The sequence below is a fragment of the Phyllobates terribilis genome, unplaced genomic scaffold, assembly GCF_046119375.1.
Source record: "Phyllobates terribilis strain yellow unplaced genomic scaffold, ASM4611937v1 Scaffold_7__3_contigs__length_470593459, whole genome shotgun sequence".
Lineage (NCBI taxonomy): Eukaryota > Metazoa > Chordata > Amphibia > Anura > Dendrobatidae > Phyllobates > Phyllobates terribilis.
The window spans coordinates 189,114,122-189,131,772 of record NW_027362767.1 but is presented as its reverse complement, the minus strand read 5'-3'; positions in this window follow the sequence as shown (position 1 = coordinate 189,131,772).

Below are 17,651 nucleotides of genomic sequence, written 5' to 3'. Positions count from 1 at the left end.
ATATATTTGTGTCTGAACAATCAGGAGACACTACTGTTTTTCTTTACGGCAAAAAATGCCAAAAGAAGGATAATACAAAGATTTGACCCGTGGAACTGCAAAACCACACTTGTATTTCTCGGGCCACACCAGACTATTTTCAACAGATATATTTGTGTCTGAACAATCAGGAGACACTACTGTTTTTCTTTACAGCAAAAAATGCAAAAGAGCAGGATAATACAGAGATTTGACCCGTGGAACTGCAAAACCAAAGTTGTATTTCTCGGGCCTACACCAGACTATTTTGAACAGATATATTTGTGTCTGAACAATCAGGAGACACTACTGTTTTTCTTTATGGCAAAAAATGCCAAAAGAAGGATAATACAGAGATTTGACCCGTGGAACTGCAAAACCACAGTTCTAGTAATATGGCCTACACCAGACTATTTTCAACAGATATATTTGTGTCTGAACAATCAGAAGACACTACTATTTTTATTTACAGCAAAAAATGCTAAAAAGCAGGATAATACAGAGATTGGACCCGTGGAACTGCAAAACCACACTTGTATTTCTCGGGCCTACACCAGACTATTTTCAACAGATAGATTTGTGTCTGAATAATCAGGAGACACTACTGTTTTTCTTTACAGCAAAAAATGCAAAAAGGCAGGATAATACAGAGATTTGACCCGTGGAACTGCAAAACCACACTTGTATTTCTCGGGCCTACACCAGACTATTTTCAACAGATATATTTGTGTCTGAACAATCAGGACACACTACTGTTTTTCATTACAGCAAAAAATGCAAAAAAGCAGAATAATACAGAGATTTGACCCGTGGAACTGCAAAACCACACTTGTGTTTCTCACGCCTACATCAGACTATTTTCAGCAGATATATTTGTGTCTGAACAATCAGGAGACACTACTGTTTTTCTTTACGGCAAAAAATGCCAAAAGAAGGATAATACAGAGATTTGACCCGTGGAACTGCAAAAGCACAGTTCTAGTAATCTGGCCTACACCAGACTATTTTCAATAGATATATTTGTGTCTGAACAATCAGGAGACACTACTGTTTTTCTTTACGGCAAGAAAATGCAAAAAAGCAGGATAATACAGAGATTTGACCCGTGGAACTGCAAAACCACACTTGTATTTCTCGGGCCTACACCAGACTATTTTCTACAGATATATTTGTGTCTGAACAATCAGGAGACACTACTGTTTTTCTTTACGGCAAAAAATGCAAAAAAGCAGGATAATACAGAGATTTGACTCGTGGAACTGCAAAACACACGTGTATTTCTCGGGCCTACACCAGACTATTTTCTACAGATATATTTGTGTCTGAACAATCAGGAGACACTACTATCTTTCTTTACAGCAAAAAATGCAAAAAAGCAGGAAAATACAGAGATTTGTCCCGTGGAACTGCAAAACCACACTTGTATTTCTCGGGCCTACACCAGACTATTTTGAACATATATATTTGTGTCTGAACAATCAGGAGACACTACTGTTTTTCTTTACAGCAAAAAATGCAAAAAAGCAGGATAATACAGAGATTTGACCCGTGGAACTGCAAAACCACACTTGTAATTCTTGGGCCTACACCAGACTATTTTCAACAGATATATTTGTGTCTGAACAATCAGGAGACACTACTGTTTTACTTTACGGCAAAAAATGCCAAAAGAAGGGTAATACAGAGATTTGACCCGTGGAACTGCAAAACAACCGTTCTAGTAATCTGGCTTACACCAGACTATTTTCAACAGATGTATTTGTGTCTGAACAATCAATAGACACTACTGTTTTTCTTTACATCAAAAAATGCAAAAAAGCAGGATAATACAGAGATTTGACCCATGGAACTGCAAATCCACACTTGGATTTATCAGGCCTACACCAGACTATTTTCAACAGATATATTTGTGTCTGAACAATCAGGAGGCACTACTGTTTTTCTTTACAGCAAAAAATGCAAAAGAGCAGGATAATACAGAGATTTGACCCGTGGAACTGCAAAACCACACTTGGGTTTGTCGGGCCTACACCAGACTATTTTCAACAGATATATTTGTGTCTGAACAATCAGGAGACACTACTGTTTTTCTTTACGGCAAAAAATGCCAAAAGAAGGATAATGCAAAGATTTGACCCGTGAAACTGCAAAACCACACTTGTATTTCTCTGGCCTACACCAGACTATTTTCAACAGATATATTTGTGTCTGAACAATCAGGAGACACTACTGTTTTTCTTTACGTCAAAAAATGCAAAAAAGCAGGATAATACAGAGATTTGACCCATGGAACTGCAAAACCACACTTGTATTTCTCGGTTCTACACCAGACTATTTTCAACAGATATATTTGTGTCTGAACAATCATGAGACACTACTGTTTTTCATTACGGCAAAAAATGCAAAAAACAGGATAATACAGAGATTTGACCGGTGGAACTGCAATACCACACTTGTAATTCTTGGGCCTACACCAGACTATTTTCAACAGATATATTTGTGTCTGAACAATCAGGAGACACTACTGTTTTTCTTTACGGCAAAAAATGCCAAAAGAAGGGTAATACAGAGATTTGACCCGTGGAACTGCAAAACAACCGTTCTAGTAATCTGGCTTACACCAGACTATTTTCAACAGATGTATTTGTGTCTGAACAATCAGTAGACACTACTGTTTTTCTTTACAGCAAAAAATGCAAAAGAGCAGGATAATACAGAGATTTGACCCGTGGAACTGCAAAACCACACTTGGATTTGTCGGGCCTACACCAGACTATTTTCAACAGATATATTTGTGTCTGAACAATCAGGAGACACTACTGTTTTTCTTTACGGCAAAAAATGCCAAAAGAAGGATAATACAAAGATTTGACCCGTGGAACTGCAAAACCACACTTGTATTTCTCGGGCCACACCAGACTATTTTCAACAGATATATTTGTGTCTGAACAATCAGGAGACACTACTGTTTTTCTTTACAGCAAAAAATGCAAAAGAGCAGGATAATACAGAGATTTGACCCGTGGAACTGCAAAACCAAAGTTGTATTTCTCGGGCCTACACCAGACTATTTTGAACAGATATATTTGTGTCTGAACAATCAGGAGACACTACTGTTTTTCTTTATGGCAAAAAATGCCAAAAGAAGGATAATACAGAGATTTGACCCGTGGAACTGCAAAACCACAGTTCTAGTAATATGGCCTACACCAGACTATTTTCAACAGATATATTTGTGTCTGAACAATCAGAAGACACTACTATTTTTATTTACAGCAAAAAATGCTAAAAAGCAGGATAATACAGAGATTGGACCCGTGGAACTGCAAAACCACACTTGTATTTCTCGGGCCTACACCAGACTATTTTCAACAGATAGATTTGTGTCTGAATAATCAGGAGACACTACTGTTTTTCTTTACAGCAAAAAATGCAAAAAGGCAGGATAATACAGAGATTTGACCCGTGGAACTGCAAAACCACACTTGTATTTCTCGGGCCTACACCAGACTATTTTCAACAGATATATTTGTGTCTGAACAATCAGGACACACTACTGTTTTTCATTACAGCAAAAAATGCAAAAAAGCAGAATAATACAGAGATTTGACCCGTGGAACTGCAAAACCACACTTGTGTTTCTCACGCCTACATCAGACTATTTTCAGCAGATATATTTGTGTCTGAACAATCAGGAGACACTACTGTTTTTCTTTACGGCAAAAAATGCCAAAAGAAGGATAATACAGAGATTTGACCCGTGGAACTGCAAAAGCACAGTTCTAGTAATCTGGCCTACACCAGACTATTTTCAATAGATATATTTGTGTCTGAACAATCAGGAGACACTACTGTTTTTCTTTACGGCAAGAAAATGCAAAAAAGCAGGATAATACAGAGATTTGACCCGTGGAACTGCAAAACCACACTTGTATTTCTCGGGCCTACACCAGACTATTTTCTACAGATATATTTGTGTCTGAACAATCAGGAGACACTACTGTTTTTCTTTACAGCAAAAAATGCAAAAAAGCAGGATAATACAGAGATTTGACCCGTGGAACTGCAAAACCACACTTGTAATTCTTGGGCCTACACCAGACTATTTTCAACAGATATATTTGTGTCTGAACAATCAGGAGACACTACTGTTTTACTTTACGGCAAAAAATGCCAAAAGAAGGGTAATACAGAGATTTGACCCGTGGAACTGCAAAACAACCGTTCTAGTAATCTGGCTTACACCAGACTATTTTCAACAGATGTATTTGTGTCTGAACAATCAATAGACACTACTGTTTTTCTTTACATCAAAAAATGCAAAAAAGCAGGATAATACAGAGATTTGACCCATGGAACTGCAAATCCACACTTGGATTTATCAGGCCTACACCAGACTATTTTCAACAGATATATTTGTGTCTGAACAATCAGGAGGCACTACTGTTTTTCTTTACAGCAAAAAATGCAAAAGAGCAGGATAATACAGAGATTTGACCCGTGGAACTGCAAAACCACACTTGGGTTTGTCGGGCCTACACCAGACTATTTTCAACAGATATATTTGTGTCTGAACAATCAGGAGACACTACTGTTTTTCTTTACGGCAAAAAATGCCAAAAGAAGGATAATACAAAGATTTGACCCGTGGAACTGCAAAACCACACTTGTATTTCTCTGGCCTACACCAGACTATTTTCAACAGATATATTTGTGTCTGAACAATCAGGAGGCACTACTGTTTTTCTTTACAGCAAAAAATGCAAAAGAGCAGGATAATACAGAGATTTGACCCGTGGTCTTGCAAAACCACACTTGGATTTGTCGGGCCTACACCAGACTATTTTCAACAGATATATTTGTGTCTGAACAATCAGGAGACACTACTGTTTTTCTTTACAGCAAAAAATGCAAAAGAGCAGGATAATACAGAGATTTGACCCGTGGAACTGCAAAACCAAAGTTGTATTTCTCGGGCCTACACCAGACTATTTTGAACAGATATATTTGTGTCTGAACAATCAGGAGACACTACTGTTTTTCTTTATGGCAAAAAATGCCAAAAGAAGGATAATACAGAGATTTGACCCGTGGAACTGCAAAACCACAGTTCTAGTAATATGGCCTACACCACACTATTTTCAACAGATATATTTGTGTCTGAACAATCAGAAGACACTACTATTTTTATTTACAGCAAAAAATTCTAAAAAGCAGGATAATACAGAGATTGGAACCGTGGAACTGCAAAACCACACTTGTATTTCTCGGGCCTATACCAGACTATTTTCAACAGATATGTTTGTGTCTGAACAATCAGGAGACACTACTCTTTTTCTTTACGGCAAAAAATGCAAAACGGCAGGATAATACAGAGATTTGACCCGTGGAACTGCAAAACCACACTTGTATTTCTCGGGCCTACACCAGACTATTTTCAACAGATATATTTGTGTCTGAACAATCAGGACACACTACTGTTTTTCATTACAGCAAAAAATGCAAAAAAGCAGGATAATACAGAAATTTGACCCGTGGAACTGCAAAACCACACTTCTAATTCTTGGGCCTACACCAGACTTTTTTCAACAGATATATTTGTGTCTGAACAATCAGGAGACACTACTGTTTTTCTTTACAGCAAAAAATGCAAAAAAGCAGGATAATACAGAGATTTGACCCGTGGAACTGCAAAACCACACTTTTAATTCACAGGCCTACACCAGACTATTTTCAAAAGATAAATTTGTGTCTGAACAATCAGGAGACACTACTGTTTTTCTTTACGGCAAAAAATACAAAAAAGCAGGATAATACTGAGATTTGACCCATGGAACTGCAAAACCACACTTGTATTTCTCGGGCCTACACCAGACTATTTTCAGCAGATATATTTGTGTCTGAAAAATCAGGAGACACTACTGTTTTTCTTTACAGCAAAAAATGCAAAAAAACAGGATAATACAGAGATTTGACCCATGGAACTGCAAAACCACACTTGTATTTCTCGGGCCTACACCAGACTATTTTCAACAGATATATTTGTGTCTGAACAATCAGGGGGCACTACTGTTTTTCATTACAGCAAAAAATGCAAAAAAGCAGGAGGATACAGAGATTTGACCCGTGGAACTGGAAAACCACACTTGTTATTCTCGGGCCTACACCAGACTATTTTCAACAGATATATTTGTGTCTGAACAATTAGGAGACACTACTGTTTTTCTTTATGGCACAAAAATGCCAAAAGAAGGATAATACAGAGATTTGACCCGTGGCACTGCAAAACCACAGTTCTAGTAATCTGGCCTACACCAGACTATTTTCAGATATATTTGTGTGTGAACAATCAGGAGACACTACTGTTTTTCTTTACAGCAAAAAATGCAAAAAAGCAGGAAAATACAGAGATTTGTCCCGTGGAACTGCAAAACCACACTTGTATTTCTCGGGCCTACACCAGACTATTTTGAACATATATATTTGTGTCTCAACAATCAGGAGACACTACTGTTTTTCTTTACAGCAAAAAAGCAGGATAATACAGAGATTTGACCTGAGGAACTGCAAAAACAAACTTGTATTTCTCGTGCCTACACCAGACTATTTTCAACAGATATATTTGTGTCTGAACAATCAGGAGACACTACTGTTTTTCTTTACAGCAAAAAATGCAAAAAAGCAGGATAATACAGAGATTTGACCCGTGGAACTGCAAAACCACACTTGTAATTCTTGGGCCTACACCAGACTATTTTCAACAGATATATTTGTGTCTGAACAATCAGGAGACACTACTGTTTTACTTTACGGCAAAAAATGCCAAAAGAAGGGTAATACAGAGATTTGACCCGTGGAACTGCAAAACAACCGTTCTAGTAATCTGGCTTACACCAGACTATTTTCAACAGATGTATTTGTGTCTGAACAATCAGTAGACACTACTGTTTTTCTTTACATCAAAAAATGAAAAAAAGCAGGATAATACAGAGATTTGACCCGTGGAACTGCAAAACCACACTTGTATTTCTCTGGCCTACACCAGACTATTTTCAACAGATATATTTGTGTCTGAACAATCAGGAGACACTACTGTTTTTCTTTACGTCAAAAAATGCAAAAAAGCAGGATAATACAGAGATTTGACCCATGGAACTGCAAAACCACACTTGTATTTCTCGGTTCTACACCAGACTATTTTCAACAGATATATTTGTGTCTGAACAATCAGGAGACACTACTGTTTTTCATTACGGCAAAAAATGCAAAAAACAGGATAATACAGAGATTTGACCGGTGGAACTGCAATACCACACTTGTAATTCTTGGGCCTACACCAGACTATTTTCAACAGATATATTTGTGTCTGAACAATCAGGAGACACTACTGTTTTTCTTTACGGCAAAAAATGCCAAAAGAAGGGTAATACAGAGATTTGACCCGTGGAACTGCAAAACAACCGTTCTAGTAATCTGGCTTACACCAGACTATTTTCAACAGATGTATTTGTGTCTGAACAATCAGTAGACACTACTGTTTTTCTTTACATCAAAAAATGCAAAAAAGCAGGATAATACAGAGATTTGACCCATGGAACTGCAAAACCACACTTGGATTTATCAGGCCTACACCAGACTATTTTCAACAGATATACTTGTGTCTGAACAATCAGGAGGCACTACTGTTTTTCTTTACAGCAAAAAATGCAAAAGAGCAGGATAATACAGAGATTTGACACGTGGTCTTGCAAAACCACACTTGGATTTGTCGGGCCTACACCAGACTATTTTCAACAGATATATTTGTGTCTGAACAATCAGGAGACACTACTGTTTTTCTTTACAGCAAAAAATGCAAAAGAGCAGGATAATACAGAGATTTGACCCTTGGAACTGCAAAACCAAAGTTGTATTTCTCGGGCCTACACCAGACTATTTTGAACAGATATATTTGTGTCTGAACAATCAGGAGACACTACTGTTTTTCTTTATGGCAAAAAATGCCAAAAGAAGGATAATACAGAGATTTGACCCGTCGAACTGCAAAACCACAGTTCTAGTAATATGGCCTATACCAGACTATTTTCAACAGATATATTTGTGTCTGAACAATCAGAAGACACTACTATTTTTATTTACAGCAAAAAATGCTAAAAAGCAGGATAATACAGAGATTGGAACCGTGGAACTGCAAAACCACACTTGTATTTCTCGGGCCTACACCAGACTATTTTCAACAGATATGTTTGTGTCTGAACAATCAGGAGACACTACTGTTTTTCTTTACGGCAAAAAATGCAAAACGGCAGGATAATACAGAGATTTGACCCGTGGAACTGCAAAACCACACTTGTATTTCTCGGGCCTACACCAGACTATTTTCAACAGATATATTTGTGTCTGAACAATCAGGACACACTACTGTTTTTCATTACAGCAAAAAATGCAAAAAAGCAGGATAATACAGAAATTTGACCCGTGGAACTGCAAAACCACACTTCTAATTCTTGGGCCTACACCAGACTTTTTTCAACAGATATATTTGTGTCTGAACAATCAGGAGACACTACTGTTTTTCTTTACAGCAAAAAATGCAAAAAAGCAGGATAATACAGAGATTTGACCCGTGCAACTGCAAAACCACACTTGTATTTCTCACGCCTACATCAGACTATTTTCAGCAGATATATTTGTGTCTGAACAATCAGGAGACACTACTGTTTTTCTTTACGGCAAAAAATGCCAAAAGAAGGATAATACAGAGATTTGACCCGTGGAACTGCAAAACCACAGTTCTAGTAATCTGGCCTACACCAGACTATTTTCAACAGATATATTTGTGTCTGAACAATCAGGAGACACTACTGTTTTTCTTTACGGCAAGAAAATGCAAAAAAGCAGGATAATACAGAGATTTGACCCGTGGAACTGAAAAACCACACTTGTATTTCTCGGGCCTACACCAGACTATTTTCAACAGATATATTTGTGTCTGAACAATCAGGAGACACTACTGTTTTTCTTTATGGCACAAAAATGCCAAAAGAAGGATAATACAGAGGTTTGACCCGTGGCACTGCAAAACCACAGTTCTAGTAATCTGGCCTACACCAGACTATTTTCAGATATATTTGTGTGTGAACAATCAGGAGACACTACTGTTTTTCTTTACAGCAAAAAAGCAGGATTATACAGAGATTTGACTCGTGAAACTGCAAAACCACACTTGTATTTCTCGGGCCTACACCAGACTATTTTCAACAGATATATTTGTGTCTGAACAATCAGGAGACACTACTGTTTTTCTTTACGGCAAAAAATGCAAAAAAGCAGGATAATTCAGAGATTTGACCCGTGGAACTGCAAAGCCACACGTATATTTCTCGGGCCTACACCAGACTATTTTCAACAGATATATTTGTGTCTGAACAATCAGGAGACAATACTGTTTTTCTTTACACCGAAAAATGCAAAATAGCAGAATAATACAGAGATTTGACCCGTGGAACTGCAAAACCACACTTGTATTTCTCGGGCCTACACCAGACTATTTTCAACAGATATATTTGTGTCTGAACAATCAGGAGACACTACTGTTTTTCTTTACGGCAAAAAATGCAAAAAAGCAGGATAATTCAGAGATTTGACCCGTGGAACTGCGAAACCACACGTATATTTCTCGGGCCTACACCAGACTATTTTCAACAGATATATTTGTGTCTGAACAATCAGGAGACACTACTGTTTTTCATTTCAGCAAAAAATGCAAAAAAGCAGGATAATACAGAGATTTGACCCGTGGAACTGCGAAACCACAGTTGTATTTCTCGGACCTACATCAGACTATTTTCAACAGATATATTTGTGTCTGAACAATCAGGAGACAATACTGTTTTTCTTTACAGCAAAAAATGCAAAAAAGCAGGATAATACAGAGATTTGACCCGTGGAACTGCAAAACCACACTTTTAATTCACAGGCCTACACCAGACTATTTTCAAAAGATATATTTGTGTCTGAACAATCAGGAGACACTACTGTTTTTGTTTACGGCAAAAAATACAAAAAAGCAGGATAATACAGAGATTTGACCCATGAAACTGCAAAACCACACTTGTATTTCTCGGGCCTACACCAGACTATTTTCAGCAGATATATTTGTGTCTGAAAACTCAGGAGACACTACTGTTTTTCTTTACAGCAAAAAATGCGAAAAAACAGGATAATACAGAGATTTGACCCATGCAACTGCAAAACCACATTTGTATTTCTCGGGCCTACTCCAGACTATTTTCAACAGATATATTTGTGTCTGAACAATCAGGGGGCACTACTGTTTTTCATTACAGCAAAAAATGCAAAAAAGCAGGAGGATACAGAGATTTGACCAGTGGAACTGCAAAACCACACTTGTTATTCTCGGGCCTACACCAGACTATTTTCAACAGATATATTTGTGTCTGAACAATCAGGAGACACTACTGTTTTTCTTTATGGAAAAAAATGCAAAAAAACAGGATAATACAGAGATTTGACCCATGGAACTGCAAAACCACACTTGTATTTCTCGGTCCTACACCAGACTATTTTCAACAGATATATTTGTGTCTGAACCATCAGGAGACACTACTGTTTTTCATTACGGCAAAAAATGCAAAAAACAGGATAATACAGAGATTTGACCAGTGGAACTTCAATACCACACTTGTAATTCTTGGGCCTACACCAGACTATTTTCAACAGATATATTTGTGTCTGAACAATCAGGAGACACTACTGTTTTTCTTTATGGCACAAAAATGCCAAAAGAAGGATAATACAGAGATTTGACCCGTGGCACTGCAAAACCACAGTTCTAGTAATCTGGCCTACACCAGACTATTTTCAGATATATTTGTGTGTGAACAATCAGTAGACACTACTGTTTTTCTTTACAGCAAAAAATGCAAAAAAGCAGGATAATATAGAGATTTGACTCGTGGAACTGCAAAACCACACTTGTATTTCTCTGGCCTACACCAGACTATTTTGAACAGATATATTTGTGTCTGAACAATCAGGAGACACTACTGTTTTTCTTTACAGCAAAAAATGCAAAAAAGCAGGATAATACAGAGATTTGACCCGTGCAACTGCAAAACCACACTTGTATTTCTCACGCCTACATCAGACTATTTTCAGCAGATATATTTGTGTCTGAACAATCAGGAGACACTACTGTTTTTCTTTACGGCAAAAAATGCCAAAAGAAGGATAATACAGAGATTTGACCCGTGGAACTGCAAAACCACAGTTCTAGTAATCTGGCCTACACCAGACTATTTTCAACAGATATATTTGTGTCTGAACAATCAGGAGACACTACTGTTTTTCTTTACGGCAAGAAAATGCAAAAAAGCAGGATAACACAGAGATTTGACCCGTGGAACTGAAAAACCACACTTGTATTTCTCGGGCCTACACCAGACTATTTTCAACAGATATATTTGTGTCTGAACAATCAGGAGACACTACTGTTTTTCTTTATGGCACAAAAATGCCAAAAGAAGGATAATACAGAGGTTTGACCCGTGGCACTGCAAAACCACAGTTCTAGTAATCTGGCCTACACCAGACTATTTTCAGATATATTTGTGTGTGAACAATCAGGAGACACTACTGTTTTTCTTTACAGCAAAAAAGCAGGATTATACAGAGATTTGACTCGTGAAACTGCAAAACCACACTTGTATTTCTCGGGCCTACACCAGACTATTTTCAACAGATATATTTGTGTCTGAACAATCAGGAGACACTACTGTTTTTCTTTACGGCAAAAAATGCAAAAAAGCAGGATAATTCAGAGATTTGACCCGTGGAACTGCAAAGCCACACGTATATTTCTCGGGCCTACACCAGACTATTTTCAACAGATATATTTGTGTCTGAACAATCAGGAGACAATACTGTTTTTCTTTACACCGAAAAATGCAAAATAGCAGAATAATACAGAGATTTGACCCGTGGAACTGCAAAACCACACTTGTATTTCTCGGGCCTACACCAGACTATTTTCAACAGATATATTTGTGTCTGAACAATCAGGAGACACTACTGTTTTTCTTTACGGCAAAAAATGCAAAAAAGCAGGATAATTCAGAGATTTGACCCGTGGAACTGCGAAACCACACGTATATTTCTCGGGCCTACACCAGACTATTTTCAACAGATATATTTGTGTCTGAACAATCAGGAGACACTACTGTTTTTCATTACAGCAAAAAATGCAAAAAAGCAGGATAATACAGAGATTTGACCCGTGGAACTGCGAAACCACAGTTGTATTTCTCGGACCTACATCAGACTATTTTCAACAGATATATTTGTGTCTGAACAATCAGGAGACAATACCGTTTTTCTTTACAGCAAAAAATGCAAAAAAGCAGGATAATACAGAGATTTGACCCGTGGAACTGCAAAACCACACTTTTAATTCACAGGCCTACACCAGACTATTTTCAAAAGATTTATTTGTGTCTGAACAATCAGGAGACACTACTGTTTTTGTTTACGGCAAAAAATACAAAAAAGCAGGATAATACAGAGATTTGACCCATGAAACTGCAAAACCACACTTGTATTTCTCGGGCCTACACCAGACTATTTTCAACAGATATATTTGTGTCTGAACCATCAGGAGACACTACTGTTTTTCATTACGGCAAAAAATGCAAAAAACAGGATAATACAGAGATTTGACCAGTGGAACTTCAATACCACACTTGTAATTCTTGGGCCTACACCAGACTATTTTCAACAGATATATTTGTGTCTGAACAATCAGGAGACACTACTGTTTTTCTTTATGGCACAAAAATGCCAAAAGAAGGATAATACAGAGATTTGACCCGTGGTACTGCAAAACCACAGTTCTAGTAATCTGGCCTACACCAGACTATTTTCAGATATATTTGTGTGTGAACAATCAGGAGACACTACTGTTTTTCTTTACAGCAAAAAATGCAAAAAAACAGGATAATACAGAGATTTGACTCATGGAACTGCAAAACCACACTTGTATTTCTCGGGCCTACACCAGACTATTTTCAACAGATATATTTGTGTCTGAACAATCAGGAGACACTACTGTTTTTCTTTACGGCAAAAAATGCAAAAAGAGCAGGATAATTCAGAGATTTGACCCGTGGAACTGCAAAACCACACGTATATTTCTCGGGCCTACACCAGACTATATTCAACAGATATATTTGTGTCTGAACAATCAGGAGACACTACTGTTTTTCTTTACAGCAAAAAATGCAAAAAAGCAGGATAATACAGAGATTTGACCCGTGGAACTGCAAAACCACACTTGTATTTCTCGGACCTACACGAGACTATTTTCAACAGATATATTTGTGTCTGAACAATCAGGAGACAATACTGTTTTTCTTTACAGCAAAAAATGCAAAAAAGCAGGATAATACAGAGATTTAACCCGTGGAACTGCAAAACCACACTTTTAATTCACAGGCCTACACCAGACTATTTTCAAAAGATATATTTGTGTCTGAACAATCAGGAGACACTACTGTTTTTCTTTACGGCAAAAAATACAAAAAAGCAGGATAATACAGAGATTTGACCCATGAAACTACAAAACCACACTTGTATTTCTCGATCCTACACCAGACTATTTTCAGCAGATACATTTGTGTCTGAAAAATCAGGAGACACTACTGTTTTTCTTTACAGCAAAAAATGCAAAAAAACAGGATAATACAGAGATTTGACCCATGGAACTGCAAAACCACACTTGTATTTCTCGGGCCTTCTCCAGACTATTTTCAACAGATATATTTGTGTCTGAACAATCAGGGGGCACTACTGTTTTTCATTACAGCAAAAAATGCAAAAAAGCAGGAGGATACAGAGATTTGACCAGTGGAACTGCAAAACCACACTTGTTATTCTCGGGCCTACACCAGACTATTTTCAACAGATATATTTGTGTCTGAACAATCAGGAGACACTACTGTTTTTCTTTACGGCAAAAAATGCAAAAAAACAGGATAATACAGAGATTTGACCCATGGAACTGCAAAACCACACTTGTATTTCTCGGTCCTACACCAGACTATTTTCAACAGATATATTTGTGTCTGAACCATCAGGAGACACTACTGTTTTTCATTACGGCAAAAAATGCAAAAAACAGGATAATACAGAGATTTGACCGGTGGAACTGCAATACCACACTTGTAATTCTTGGGCCTACACCAGACTATTTTCAAGAGATATATTTGTGTCTGAACAATCAGGAGACACTACTGTTTTTCTTTATGGCACAAAAATGCCAAAAGAAGGATAATACAGAGATTTGACCCGTGGCACTGCAAAACCACAGTTCTAGTAATCTGGCCTACACCAGACTATTTTCAGATATATTTGTGTGTGAACAATCAGTAGACACTACTGTTTTTCTTTACAGCAAAAAATGCAAAAAAGCAGGATAATATAGAGATTTGACTCGTGGAACTGCAAAACCACGCTTGTATTTCACTGACCTACACCAGACTATTTTCAACAGATATATTTGTGTCTGAACAATCAGTAGACACTACTGTTTTTCTTTACGGCAAGAAAATGCAAAAAAGCAGGATAATACAGAGATTTGACACGTGGAACTGCAAAACCACACTTGTATTTCTCGGGCCTACACCAGACTATTTTCAACAGATATATTTGTGTCTAAACAATCAGGAGACACTACTGTTTTTCTTTAAGGCAAAAAATGCAAAAAAGCAGGATAATACAGAGATTTGACTCGTGGAACTGCAAAACCACACGTGTATTTCTCGGGCCTACACCAGACTATTTTCAACAGATATATTTGTGTCTGAACAATCAGGAGACACTACTGTTTTTCTTTACGGCAAAAAAAATGCAAAAAAGCAGGATAATACAGAGATTTGACCCGTGGAACTGCAAAACCACACTTGTATTTCTCGGGCCTGCGCCAGACTATTTTCAACAGATATATTTGTGTCTGAACAATCAGGAGACGCTACTGTTTTTATTTACAGCAAAAAATGCAAAAAAGCAGGATAATACAGAGATTTGACCCGTGGAACTGCAAAACCACACTTGTATTTCTCGGGCCTACACCATACTATTTTCAACAGATATATTTGTGTCTGAACAATCAGCATACACTACTGTTTTTCATTACGGCAAAAAATGCAAAAAAGCAGGATAATACAGTGATGTGACCCGTGGAACTGCAAAACCATACGTGTATTTCTCGGGCCTACACCAGACTATTTTCAACAGATATATTTGTGTCTGAACAATCAGTAGACACTACTGTTTTTCTTTATGGCACAAAAATGCCAAAAGAAGGATAATACAGAGATTTGACCCGTGGCACTGCAAAACCGCAGTTCTAGTAATCTGGCCTACACCAGACTATTTTCAGATATATTTGGGTGTGAACAATCAGGAGACACTACTGTTTTTCTTTACAGCAAAAAATGCAAAAAAGCAGGATAATACAGAGATTTGACTCGTGGAACTGCAAAACCACACTTGTATTTCTTTGGCATACACCAGACTATTTTGAACAGATATATTTGTGTCTGAACAATCAGGAGACACTACTGTTTTTCTTTACACCAAAAAATGCAAAATAGCAGAATAATACAGAGATTTGACCCATGGAACTGCAAAAACACACTTGTATTTCTCGGGCCTACACCAGACTATTTTCAACAGATATATTTGTGTCTGAATAATCAGGAGACACTACTGTTTTTCTTTACGGCAAAAAATGCAAAAAAGCAGGATAATTCAGAGATTTGACCCGTGGAACTGCAAAACCACACGTATATTTCTCGGGCCTACACCAGACTATTTTCAACAGATATATTTGTGTCTGAACAATCAGGAGACACTACTGTTTTTCTTTACAGCAAAAAATGCCATAAAGCAGGATAATACAGAGATTTGACCCGTGGAACTGCAAAACCACACTTGTATTTCTCGGACCTACACCAGACTATTTTCAACAGATATATTTGTGTCTGAACAATCAGGAGACAATACTGTTTTTCTTTACAGCAAAAAAATGCAAAAAAGCAGGATAATACAGAGATTTGACCCGTGGAACTTCAAAACCACACTTTTAATTCACAGGCCTACACCAGACTATTTTCAGCAGATATAATTGTGTCTGAAAAATCAGGAGACACTACTGTTTTTCTTTACAGCAAAAAATGCAAAAAAACAGGATAATACAGAGATTTGACCCATGGAACTGCAAAACCACACTTGTATTTCTCGGGCCTACTCCAGACTATTTTCAACAGATATATTTGTGTCTGAACAATCAGGGGGCACTACTGTTTTTCATTACAGCAAAAAATGCAAAAAAGCAGGAGGATACAGAGATTTGACCAGTGGAACTGCAAAACCACACTTGTTATTCTCGGGCCTACACCAGACTATTTTCAACAGATATATTTGTGTCTGAACAATCAGGAGACACTACTGTTTTTCTTTACTGCAAAAAATGCAAAAAAACAGGATAATACAGAGATTTGACCCATGGAACTGCAAAACCACACTTGTTTTTCTCGGTCCTACACCAGACTATTTTCAACAGATATATTTGTGTCTGAACCATCAGGAGACACTACTGTTTTTCACTACGGCAAAAAATGCAAAAAACAGGATAATACAGAGATTTGACCGGTGGAACTGCAAAACCACACTTGTATTTTTCGGACCTACATCAGACTATTTTCAACAGATAAATTTGTGTCTGAACAATCAGGAGACACTACTGTTTTTCTTTATTTCACAAAAATGCCAAAAGAAGGATAATACAGAGATTTGACCCGTGGCACTGCAAAACCACAGTTCTAGTAATCTGGCCTACACCAGACTATTTTCAGATATATTTGTGTGTGAACAATCAATAGACACTACTGTTTTTCTTTACAGCAAAAAATGCAAAAAAGCAGGATAATATAGAGATTTGACTCGTGGAACTGGAAAACCACACTTGTATTTCTCGGGCCTAAACCAGACTATTTTGAACAGATATTTTTCTGTCTGAACAATCAGGAGACACTACTGTTTTTCTTTACACCGAAAAATGCAAAATAGCTGAATAATACAGATATTTGACCCGTGGAACTGCAGAACCACACTTGTATTTCTCGGGCCTACACCAGACTATTTTCAACAGATATATTTATGTCTGAACAATCAGGAGACACTACTGTTTTTCTTTACGGCAAAAAATGCAAAAAAGCAGGATAATTCAGAGATTTGACCCGTGGAACTGCAAAACCACACGTGTATTTCTCGGGCCTACACCAGAATATTTTCAACAGATCTATTTGTGTCTGAACAATCAGAAATTACTACTGTTTTTCTTTACAGCAAAAAATACAAAAAAGCAGGATAATACAGAGATTTGACCCGTGGAACTGCAAAACCACACTTGTATTTTTCGGGCCTACACCAGACTATTTTCAACAGATATATTTGTGTCTGAACAATCAGGAGACACTACTGTTTTTCTTTACGGCAAAAAATGCCAAAAGAAGGATAATACAGAGATTTGACCCATGGAACTGCAAAACCAC